This window comes from Phoenix dactylifera, chromosome 15, assembly GCF_051530095.1.
Source record: "Phoenix dactylifera cultivar Ajwa chromosome 15, Ajwa_hap1_PhDact_Kaust_v1.1, whole genome shotgun sequence".
Classification (NCBI taxonomy): domain Eukaryota; kingdom Viridiplantae; phylum Streptophyta; class Magnoliopsida; order Arecales; family Arecaceae; genus Phoenix; species Phoenix dactylifera.
Window position 1 is genome coordinate 6383109 of NC_143204.1, and position 10868 is coordinate 6393976.

Sequence of the window (10868 nt, forward strand, 5' to 3'; positions counted from 1 at the left end):
TTATGGCACAAGAAGACAAGGTAAAATCTGAATCTACTCTTACCTCAAATGATTTTCAAGAAGAATTATCTTATGATGAATTATTAAATACTTTTCATGATTTGTATGGTGAATGTAGAAAATTAGCTGTGAAGAATAAAAATCTTAAGAAACTAAATCTGAAAATTTCAAAAGAAAGAAATTCTAATAATGAAATACAAGATAAACTAAATTCTGAAAATAAAATTTTAAGGTTAAATTCAGAACAATTAATTCAGAAAAATCAAAATTTAATTAAAGAAAATCAAAACTTAAGTAAAGAAATTAACCAATTGAAGTCTTTTATTAACAAATTTACTGTAAGTTCAGCAAGATTAAAAATGATGTTTGAAAGCCAACATACAGATTTTGATAAATCAAAATTTGGCTTAACTCCTTCACTTAGCAATGAATCCCTAAAGAAAAAGGTTATCAATTCACCAAGCAATCCATTAAATAAGATAACTTATTTCAAACATGAAAAGAATGGGCATAACAACTTTACCTATCGTTCTAACATAATTAAATCAAGTAGTAAAGTTATTACAATTAAACAAATTTGGGTTCCAAAAGGAACTATATGTCCTAACTCTCAAGGATCCAAGCAAGCTTGGGTACCCAAAATGAAAATATGAGGATGTAGACATAGATGTGCCAAGATACCCATGAAACAAATAGATTCATACAAATGGGTATTCTAGACACATTGAAACTTAAAATATACTTATGAAAAGTAATTTTAAATAATAATAATAATGAAATCAGTAATCCTTGCATCTCATCATTATTTTTGCTTTAGTATGAATTGCTAGTATTGATCAATTTTGTGATATAGAAACTACTTTTGGAAATATAATCAAATCACTTCATTTTATAGGATACTTTACTCACCCTTGGATAAAGTTGCTAAATGATTAATCATTATTAAGATTAATTCTATGAATTCTCTATATGCTTGATTGAGAGTTTTTATCCATGGCATTATTGTTTATTGATCATAGATATGATAATGTGTACTTGGTATGCTTTTGAATATATGCACTATGAATACCAAGATTAAAGAAACCATCCTTGGCACATAGAATCAACTCATGCTAGTATGTACTTAATCTCAAAAGACCTTGCCATAGGCTTACTTAGATTATCTACTTAAAGGTCAAAGTTTTGCTATGCATGCTAACTAAGGAAACAAACAAAAATCATTTCTAAATCTAAAGATGTTGTTTCCATCACTAAGTTTTCAAAAGCTTACATTGGATTTGTTCTTGGAAAATAAAACTGAAGTATTTTTCTGTATTTACTGAATCTTGTAAAAGCGTTTCAAATGAAAAAGGTTTCCAAACTGTGAAGATCATGGCACAGTGTTGAAAACCAAAATCCTGATTAAGGTTATACAGAAAATAATATTAAATTCAATTATTTCAGCTCCAAGGACATCATAAGTAAAATAGGGTTAATAGAATTCTTGAAGAAATGAAAAAGACAATTATGTATGATAGTCATCTACTCAAATAATTTTTTAAAAGACTATCATCACTGCTTGTCATACATATGATTTCTATTAGATCTATTTTTGATGAAAATTTTGATCTTCTGAAAAATGGAAAATGAACCATTGCATATCTTTCATATTTTTCAGTCGTACATGTTATGCTTGATATGCTCTTATGAAAATAATGCCAAATCTGATAAAGATACTTCTATCCTTGGATATCATTCATCAAGCAATGCATATAGAACATTCATGAAAAATTCTAGTTGTAGAGGTATCAATTCATTTTATTCTTTATGAGACTAATGATTTATTATCAAAATACTAAAAACAAATTATATATGTATATGGTTAATCTTTTATATATAACAATCTGAAAAACTTGTTAATAATTAGAACCAAAATTGGATTTTTCAGATATGCACTTAATGAAGAAAAATTGATAACTACTAAAAGACTAAATCAAGAAAAGATAGATCTTGATAAGATTTTTGCATGATTAGAAGTAAAGATCACCATTATTATTTGTTTGCTTCATGAGCTTTATAATCTGTCAAATGAATGTGTAGAATTCACTCCTATGTGGTTATTTCATTAAAAAAAAAGGAGATCTATGTAAAATAACCACCATATTTAAAGATTACACATTACATATATGATAAAGCAATATGTGATTTGGAACAAGCATCAAAAGCATGATAGAATAATTATTTTATCATATACCTAATAGACCAGATTGTGTGATCATTATGTGCCCTTGTGCAAGACTTCAATCTAACTCTAATGAATCATAATTTATTGATAACAAATGAATCATAATCTGAATTTTGATAGAAACAATTGTTTAAGGCAATTTGATCAAAACTTAGCTAGCATGCCTTATTGACAATTATCTTAAGCAAATAGAATCTAAGCTAAATTGATGTTGAAAATAAGAAATTGATTTGATCTTGATAAATCATTCTATTGTCTCACATGCTTGTACTTGAACCATATTGGTTAATGAAACCATCTCTTTAGTTCAAGTGATATGTGCTTGCTTATACTTAGGGAATCTCTTGAGTAAAGTGACTCAACATTCAACTAGTATCATATCTTATATCGAGTCATCTAGTTAAAAATATGGTGGATGAATGTTTTGTATCTTGAAGAAACTAATAACTTTCTTTCAAGGAAGAAAAGGAGCTTGCAGGATCCTTGAGCAAGAAAATGAGAGATTTCAACTTGAAGGATATCTCCACGTAAGATACAATAAACATTCTCATGCAAACAAGAGAGAGGACCTTCTTCAGCCAAAAGTTCATACATAAGAAATCTAGTAGGTATTTGACTGAAGAATGCAGAATGGATTGGTAATTCTAGATACCTCTCTCATAAATTAATTGAGCAAAGTCAATAACTTAAATCTTAGTATGGCATGGTTAAAATCTTTAATTATTAATTCCTTGATATCATGTCTATATATATGTATTGATTGACTTATGCTTTTAGAAATTGTTTCATGGTTTGCCCAAACTAAAATATATCTTTGCCTATGTCATAACCATGAACTACACAAGTATATGCTTAAAATGTTGATGTAAAATAACTTGTGAGAAGTTATGAAACCTTGAGCATAATGAAAATATTGTTTGCATGATATACATATATATGATACGTAAGATTAATTCTCTATTCTGCTCTCTCATGAAAATTACTTGAGAATAACAAAAAGAGAGAGAGATAAAGAAAAGAAAATGGATATTATTCAAGAGAAGTAAAATCCAAGTAGAGGCAAACACTTCAACCTTAAGGAAAAGCAAAACAAACTTAATATATTCGACACATTTGTGAGACTTGTGTGAGCATTCTTTTGGAAGGGATAAAATCCATAATTAATTACACTTAAATAGGGAGGTTTTGAAGTAAACATTTTAACCTTTCTATATTGCTCATCATAGGGATGGTGCCAATGGGGAGGCTAGTGGTAGTACCCGGCACTATTTGACCCAACTATTCGGTGTAGGGCATATTAGGGACGGCACAAGAGGGAGGCTAGTGGTAGTACCTCGTGCCCCTTCCCAACTCCACCGGATAGGGAGCAAATAGAGTATAGAGCATAAGAAAGTTATAAATGAAAAACAAAGTAAATGAAAGTAGAATTAAGTCAAATTTTTAATCACTTGAAAACACACTTTAAGGATGAAATCAGTGCAAAATTATATTTAAATAGGGGGAGTTTATTTGAAAAGAATTGATTTTGATCCTTAACATTCTTACTCTTAATATTCTAATGCATGACTTAACACATAATATATTTTGCATATGGCATGATGCTTTAAATTATGGATTCTCAATATTTTGTAATGCTTCATGCTTGGACAATTTGATTGATTGTTTGAAATACTACATAAAATTTTTGTTTGTTAAGAAAATTCAGATTTGTCATTCACAATCATCGTTAAAATGTGAAAGTTGAAATGAGAAGAGAAAGATATCTCTATTTAGGCAAAATGAATTGATCTTGATCTATCTTTCTACTTGCCTAACTTTGATACATAATATCCTAATACTTGTTAAAATATCCTCCATTTTGTATCGAAACTCAATACTAAATACAAAGATTCTGAAAGTGCTCTAATGTTATTGAAATATGTGTTTTCAATCTTAGTAATTTAAGATGAGCTACAAAGTAGAAGATACATATCTCAAATTTTGAGAGCCTTCTTGAAAATTCTTATGAAAATTCAGAATCTGATTTTGTATAAAAGCTTAAACTCAATATGATTTCTAAATAAAATCTTAATTTAAGAAAAACAGAATTAATTTTGATGTCTTGGCTGATTGCTCCGATACGCATCCGAAACATATCCTTTCTTATCATTAAAATCTACTAATATTGGTCTAAATGATCAATGATCTTGATTGCAAGCAAATATTTTTAAATATATGATTTTATTTTGATATTAAAAATATTTATTATGCTTCATGTATACATTGCTGAAAAACTATGATTAAGAAATTGAGTTCTATAAATATATATATTTCAATGATCATCTATATGTTTTTCTCTCCTACATTATTAAAGATAAAATAGAGTGAATGATCTTAAAGCTAGAAATATTTCAGCTCACTCAAATGATTCTAAAAGAAAGAAAATGTAAATGCTTTTGAAAGAAACTGAGCTTCAAATGAATCATTTTCTGATTAATAATTCTATACATTTTTTCTAAGATTAGGAGAAAGCATAACTTGTTCTTAAAGGATTAGGAAGAGTGACTACTATAAATTTTGAATAATTCTAGATCACTCTACACTCTCGATATCAAAAGAAAAGAATGATTAAAGAGGAATGCATCTTTTGAGGGGGAGCTTTAGATATTCTAAAGATACTTTAATTTGATGCATACCTTGAATTTTATGGATTGATTTTGATGAACCTCCTTATATTGCAAGACATGCTTTAATTACCTTGAGATGAGTTCTATAAAGGTTGTCTTATCTCAAACCTTGAACTTATAGAAAATATATTTTTGAGATTGACAATTTTATTGAACATTATCTTCAAATTCTAAACTCTTAAATGGAATGATCAATTGAGGGGGAGAAAGAAAATTTCAGAAGGAGAGGTCTTATGGAACTTAATCGCATTAATCTATAACTAAAGGAGAGAGGAAGAATACTAAATGAAAAGTGATCTTAATGCTCTCCAATATTTATCATCTGAAATTTAAATCTAAAAATTTTTATGATACACCTTGAGGCGTGTTATTTGGTTAGTATATCTCATGCATCACTCTTGAACCAAATTGCAAATCTTAAGAGCCTCTAATTTAATGAAAAAGGAGGAGAACAATGTATTAAATTTTCTTGAGTATCTCTTAGAAAATCTATTTTGAACCTCACTAATGAGTTTTAATTGGCTTACTCTTTAGAACTTCTATTTTGTGCCAATTCATTATTTTATGTATCAAATTGTGCTTATTTTCTAAAGGAATAAAAGAAAGTCTTTAAAAGAGCTCTAAGATGTATCACAAATTGCATGATTTCATAATTTGGTATTTGTGCTCAAATGCACTTATTATTATAAAGAACCTTTGAAGTCATTAAGAATTAATGACCCAACATGATGATATGTCTTTCACATATATAAGTTTTGATCTTTTACTCTGAAAATTAATCAAAATTGCTCTCATGTTTGATAAAATACTTAATAGATTGGGCAAAAGGTCTTAATTGAACAAGCTTTCATACTTATTATTGAAGAGAGGTTAGATTTCCACTCGTGTTTTCATTGAATATCATTTGTGGTACTTCTTGAATTAACCTAAGAGAGATTCCACCCACACTTGATTAGAAAACTATCTGTGGTATCAAATTAGAAAACTTCTTGAAATCACATTCAATGTGTTCTGCTCTGAAATTATCTTAATTGGCTCTGATCTGTGCTCACTAATCTGATTCCAATATTATTGCCTTGAGTTAAATGATTCATATCCTGGCAATAATATAACATTCAAACCAGAGTACAGTAAGGGAAAGAAATATTTGAGTGTTCTGATCTTTGTGCTTAATGTTTCACTATCTTTTTGATGCTGTCAAAAAGGGGGAGAAATATCTAAGTATATGCTTATAATGCTTTGTGATAATCAGCTTGAACTGAAATATATTGATTGTGTTAAGCTGATTAAATCTAAAGCATTATCATGAAGTATGTTTTGTTTTAAATATACATGTTGTCTACTTCATGCAACTTTGCTATGCATTACTTCTAGAAAACAATATCTTTTATATTGCATATACTCCAAGTTTTGTCATCATCAAAAAGGGGGAGATTGATGACCCAAAGATTGATTCATAGATTGATTTTGATGATCACAACACCTTGAAGTATAGATACTAATGTTTATGTTGCAAGGAGAAAGATATTTATTTTGCAAGGAACATAGCAAGTTGGAAGAACACAAGAAGGCCTCCAAAAGCACTCAAGAAAAGTTAGAAGAAAGCTACAATTCATTGGCCCAACTTTAAAGTTCAAAAGATTCAAATTGGAGGAGCAAATTCAAAGGAAAATTCAAAAGAATAGTCTTCGAGTCGACTCCTAAGGAATTCGAGTCGACTCCAATGGTTGCCGAGTCGACTCCAAAGAAAGCGAGAGTCGACTCTCAGTGGTACACAAGGGAAAACTCAGAGAAGCAGTTTTTGGACACTGAGATTCGAGTCGACTCCCACAAAGTCCGAGTCGACTCCAAAGACAGAACAACCCCAAGACAGAAGACGGTATTTTCGTCTCTGAGAGGGGAGTCGACTCCAAGACAAGTCGAGTCGACTCCAAGGCAGCGCGGCTCCAAAATACAGAGGATCAGTTTTCCGACTCTGAGATTCGAGTCGACTCCCAGACAGCTCGAGTCGACTCCAAGGCAGCGCTACACTAAGATGGCAGAAGACCAACTTTCGGAAACTGAGAGCCGAGTCGACTCCAAGGAAGTTCGAGTCGACTCCAAGACTGGATGAGCCAAAAGACAGAGAATCGGGAGTTCGGGCTCTGAGATTCGAGTCGACTCCCAGGACAGTCGAGTCGACTCGAGTGGACAAAATTCAAATTTGGATCCACGGACTACAGAGGATGAGCCGACTCCAAAATTGCCAGGTCAGCGCCAGAAGTTGGCGAGTCGACTCCGGGTTAAGTCGAGTCGACTCCCAGTCAAGACGGCAACTTTAATTCAAACTTGGAACAGTTGCCGAGTCGACTCCGGAAAAGCTCGAGTCGACTCCTGCTACAGCCGAGCCGACTCCTGATCGCGCGAGTCGACTCCAAACCCAACGGTCATATTGTCAGGAGCTGCAGACTGGTTCCAACGGCTCTATTTTTGGCTCTAACGGCTATATTCTTGTTTCCACGTTATCAAAAGCTATAAAAACAAGAAGAGAGCTAGGAGAGAACGGATGGAAGTGGGAGAAAACATTTAGGAAAGAGATTACAAGGAAAATCTCCCATAAGCACAAAAAGGGCCATCCAAAGAGAAATAGAGAGAAGAAGAGCTTCCAAGTGAATCCCAAAGCTTCCTCTCCATCAGTGTGCTGCCTCGGTGATCCTCTACTTCGTGCCAAATCAGAAGAGGGTCAAGTAAAGAAGAAGTCGAGCTCCTCCATCTTCAAAACTCGTTTGAGGGCTTCTCTTTACTCTGTTTGTTTATATTGTTATATTTGCTTGTTTAAGAAGCTTTGATTTGTTTTAAACTTTGTTTTATTATCTTGTAACTTGATTCAATCACGGGATTGAATCAAGGGGTTAAGGTTTGTTGGTGAGCCAAAGGGAAAACCAACGGTGTAAGGTTTGTTGGTGAGCCGAAGGGAAAACCAACGGAGATAGGTTTGTTGGTGAGCCGAGGGTAAAACCAACGTGAAAGGGTTTGATTGTGAGCCCGGGAAAACAATCGGGGTTGGTTCTAGTCGGTGAGCCTGGGAAAACCGACCGAGTTCGTTGTGATCTCGCAAAACAACAAGTTGGGTTGTGAGCTTGTAAAACAACCGACTGTAATCTGTAGGATTATAGTGAAATTCCCAAGAAGTCTTGGGGAGTGGATGTAGGTGCTGGGGTGCACCGAACCACTATATGTTTGCTGTGTTTGTAATGCTTTTTGTCATTATCTAACTCACACACTTACTCACTTAGATAAATTGCTTGCTTAACTATTATCCGCGAATTCTTTAGTTGCAAGCATACTCAATCAAGTCACATTCTATACATCAAACTGTCGCTAAGTTTAACTTTCACTGCGCATATATACAACTTAGCATAATTAATCAAAAAGTGCTAGAAGTAGCTTAAAAGTTTTAAAAGACCCAATTCACCCCCCCTCTTGGGTTGTATCTACTGGGCAACATCTTGACATATGACAGACGATGGAGTTTGACGAGTTGTCCATGACCTCCGTCCTGTAGGGATCCACGATAGTAGGACTGTATCACACGTTAACTGCACCTAGAGGTTCATCTTTCTATTCTACTGGGTAGCCACTACATGCTGCTAGGTGTCACTGGTGGATGGTGGGACTCATAGGGATTATCTTGATGATCGATAAACCCTAATGAGTTGAGTTGGAATCGTTCCAACCCATTGAAAGGAGTTTTCAATGATATTGAGATAGAGATCACAATATATCTCACTACCAGTCAGAGTAGAACCTATGGGGTCACACACACTAGAAGTATTGACCGATCCGATGGTTGAAATCGTGATTAGGAATCACAAGTAATCAATTTGATTGATAAGAAGTTGAAGAAGGAAAGGGAATTAATTAATTGGACTTGAAACAAGAATCCTACTTTGGGTAGGATTCCTAGAGTCCTAATTGGATTAGGACTGGGAATCCTAGTTGGAGTAGGACTGGGATTCCTACTTGGAATAGGATTCCTACAATCCTAATGAGATTAGGAACTTTGAATTAAAATTGGATTCCTACTTGGAGTAGGATTCCTAGAAATCCTAATTGGATTAGGACTTCGAATTCAAATAAAGTCCTAATTGGATTAGGACTAAAATTAAACAAATCCTAATTGGATTAGGATTCCTTAAGTCTAAATTAATTATTAATCCAATGAATCAACATGACTCCTAATTGGATTAGGATTGAAGAGTTCAATTAAGTCATGATTCATTCAAGTCCTAATTGGATTAGGACTAGCGTAGATTGAACCCAAATTTGGCTAATCCTAATTAGATTAGGATTAAACCATGAGAGAGGCACCTAATCCTTTTTGGAAGAGGATTGGGTTAACCAAGTAAGAGGGGCATCAGCCCCTCTTCACTTAGTTGGTGCGACATGAAGAGAGAAGGGGGGCCGGCGCCCCCTCTTGGAAAGTTGTCAAGGCTCCTAACTTGTAGGAGCCCTTCATCCTTATTAAAGGAGGACTAGGGCCGGCGCCCTAGATGACCTTTTCTCCTCTTCATCACGTGGCCACCCCCTCTCCATCTCTCCTTGGTTCAGCCGCCATCAGCAAGGGGAAAAGAAGAGGAGGCGTCTCCCTCCTCTTGGTCTTCTTCCTTGGCTTCAGCGCGTGTGAAGAGAAGAAAGCTGCGAAGGGTTTTGATCTTCTTCCCATCTTCATCCTTCTTCTTCCTCCTCTCAAGCACAATCAAGGGTTGATTGAAAGAGAGGAGATCAGCCATCAAAAGCTATCTCTGCAAGGGAGCTAGCACCCCGGGGAGATAGAGAGCTTGGATCGGATCCTGCTTCGTGTGGATACCCGTAGAGGCCGGACGTTTGAACGGCTTCAAGCGAACCCTCTTCCAAAACCACGAATTCAGATTTGCGGTGATCATCTACCCGCGCAAGGTGAAGATTTGATCTTCCTAATAGTTTTTAAAAGTTTTAATTCTTACCTAATTACGAAAGGTCTAGAAACAACGTTCATGCGATGAACGTCGAACCCGTACATGCCGATTCCGCTGCCATCTGATTTTTGTCTTGAAATATCAGCGGCATGGGCGGATTCCCAACAACTTTTTCTTTTTGTACTAGTGCACCCCAGTCGTTCCGGCCTTTCCCTCCTTCTTGACCCCGTCCTGACCGTAGATTGGCCCTTAGGGATGGGCGAAGTGGGAGCAGATAGCATCAAGTCAAAACTGGTCGCCGAGGACTTAGACGGATTTGTGGGTCGGTACCACCTTCCCGAGGCCTGCAATGTCACGCTCCCAGGGCCTGAGGAGAGGATGTCTCATCCTCCTCGAGGGAAGATCGCCATCAATGAGGGCATCCTCCAGGCCGGGTTCCGCTTTCCCCCTTCAGACCTAGTCTTACAGGTGCTCCGGGGTTTAGGAATGGCACCGACGCAACTGGTGCCGAACTCGTGGCGTGCTCTGACGGTCTTCCAGGTTCTCTGTCGCTTGCATGCGATTCCCGCCACCTTGAACATTTTCTGGGAGCTCTACGGCCTGAGCGGCCACCCCCAGGACAAAGGGTGGTGGTGCTTCGCAGCGCGGCGAGGGTGCGGCCTTGTCAAGGAGGGTCCTACCTCCATTCACCACTGGAAGGAGCGCTTCTTTTTCGTTGATGCAGACCCCTCCTGGGAAATCAGGGCAATCTGGGGGACGCCGGTGAAGTCCCCAATTGGCCTGTCGAAGTTGTCGAGGGAGGAATCCGAGGGCGTCGCCGCCTTGAAGGGGTTGGTCGCCGAGGGCCAGCTTCCCCCGGTGGGCCGCCTTATTTCTGAGGATACCTTGGTGAACGTCGGTTTGAGCTCGGTCCCCACCGACCGTGAGTCCGCCATCGTTTCTTTAGCTCTTTTCTTCTCTTTCGTTCCTTCTTCCTTTCGGTTTCTCAGTCCCTGACCATCCCGTCCTTCTTGCAGAGGTCGACGACGTCATGCGGTCGGT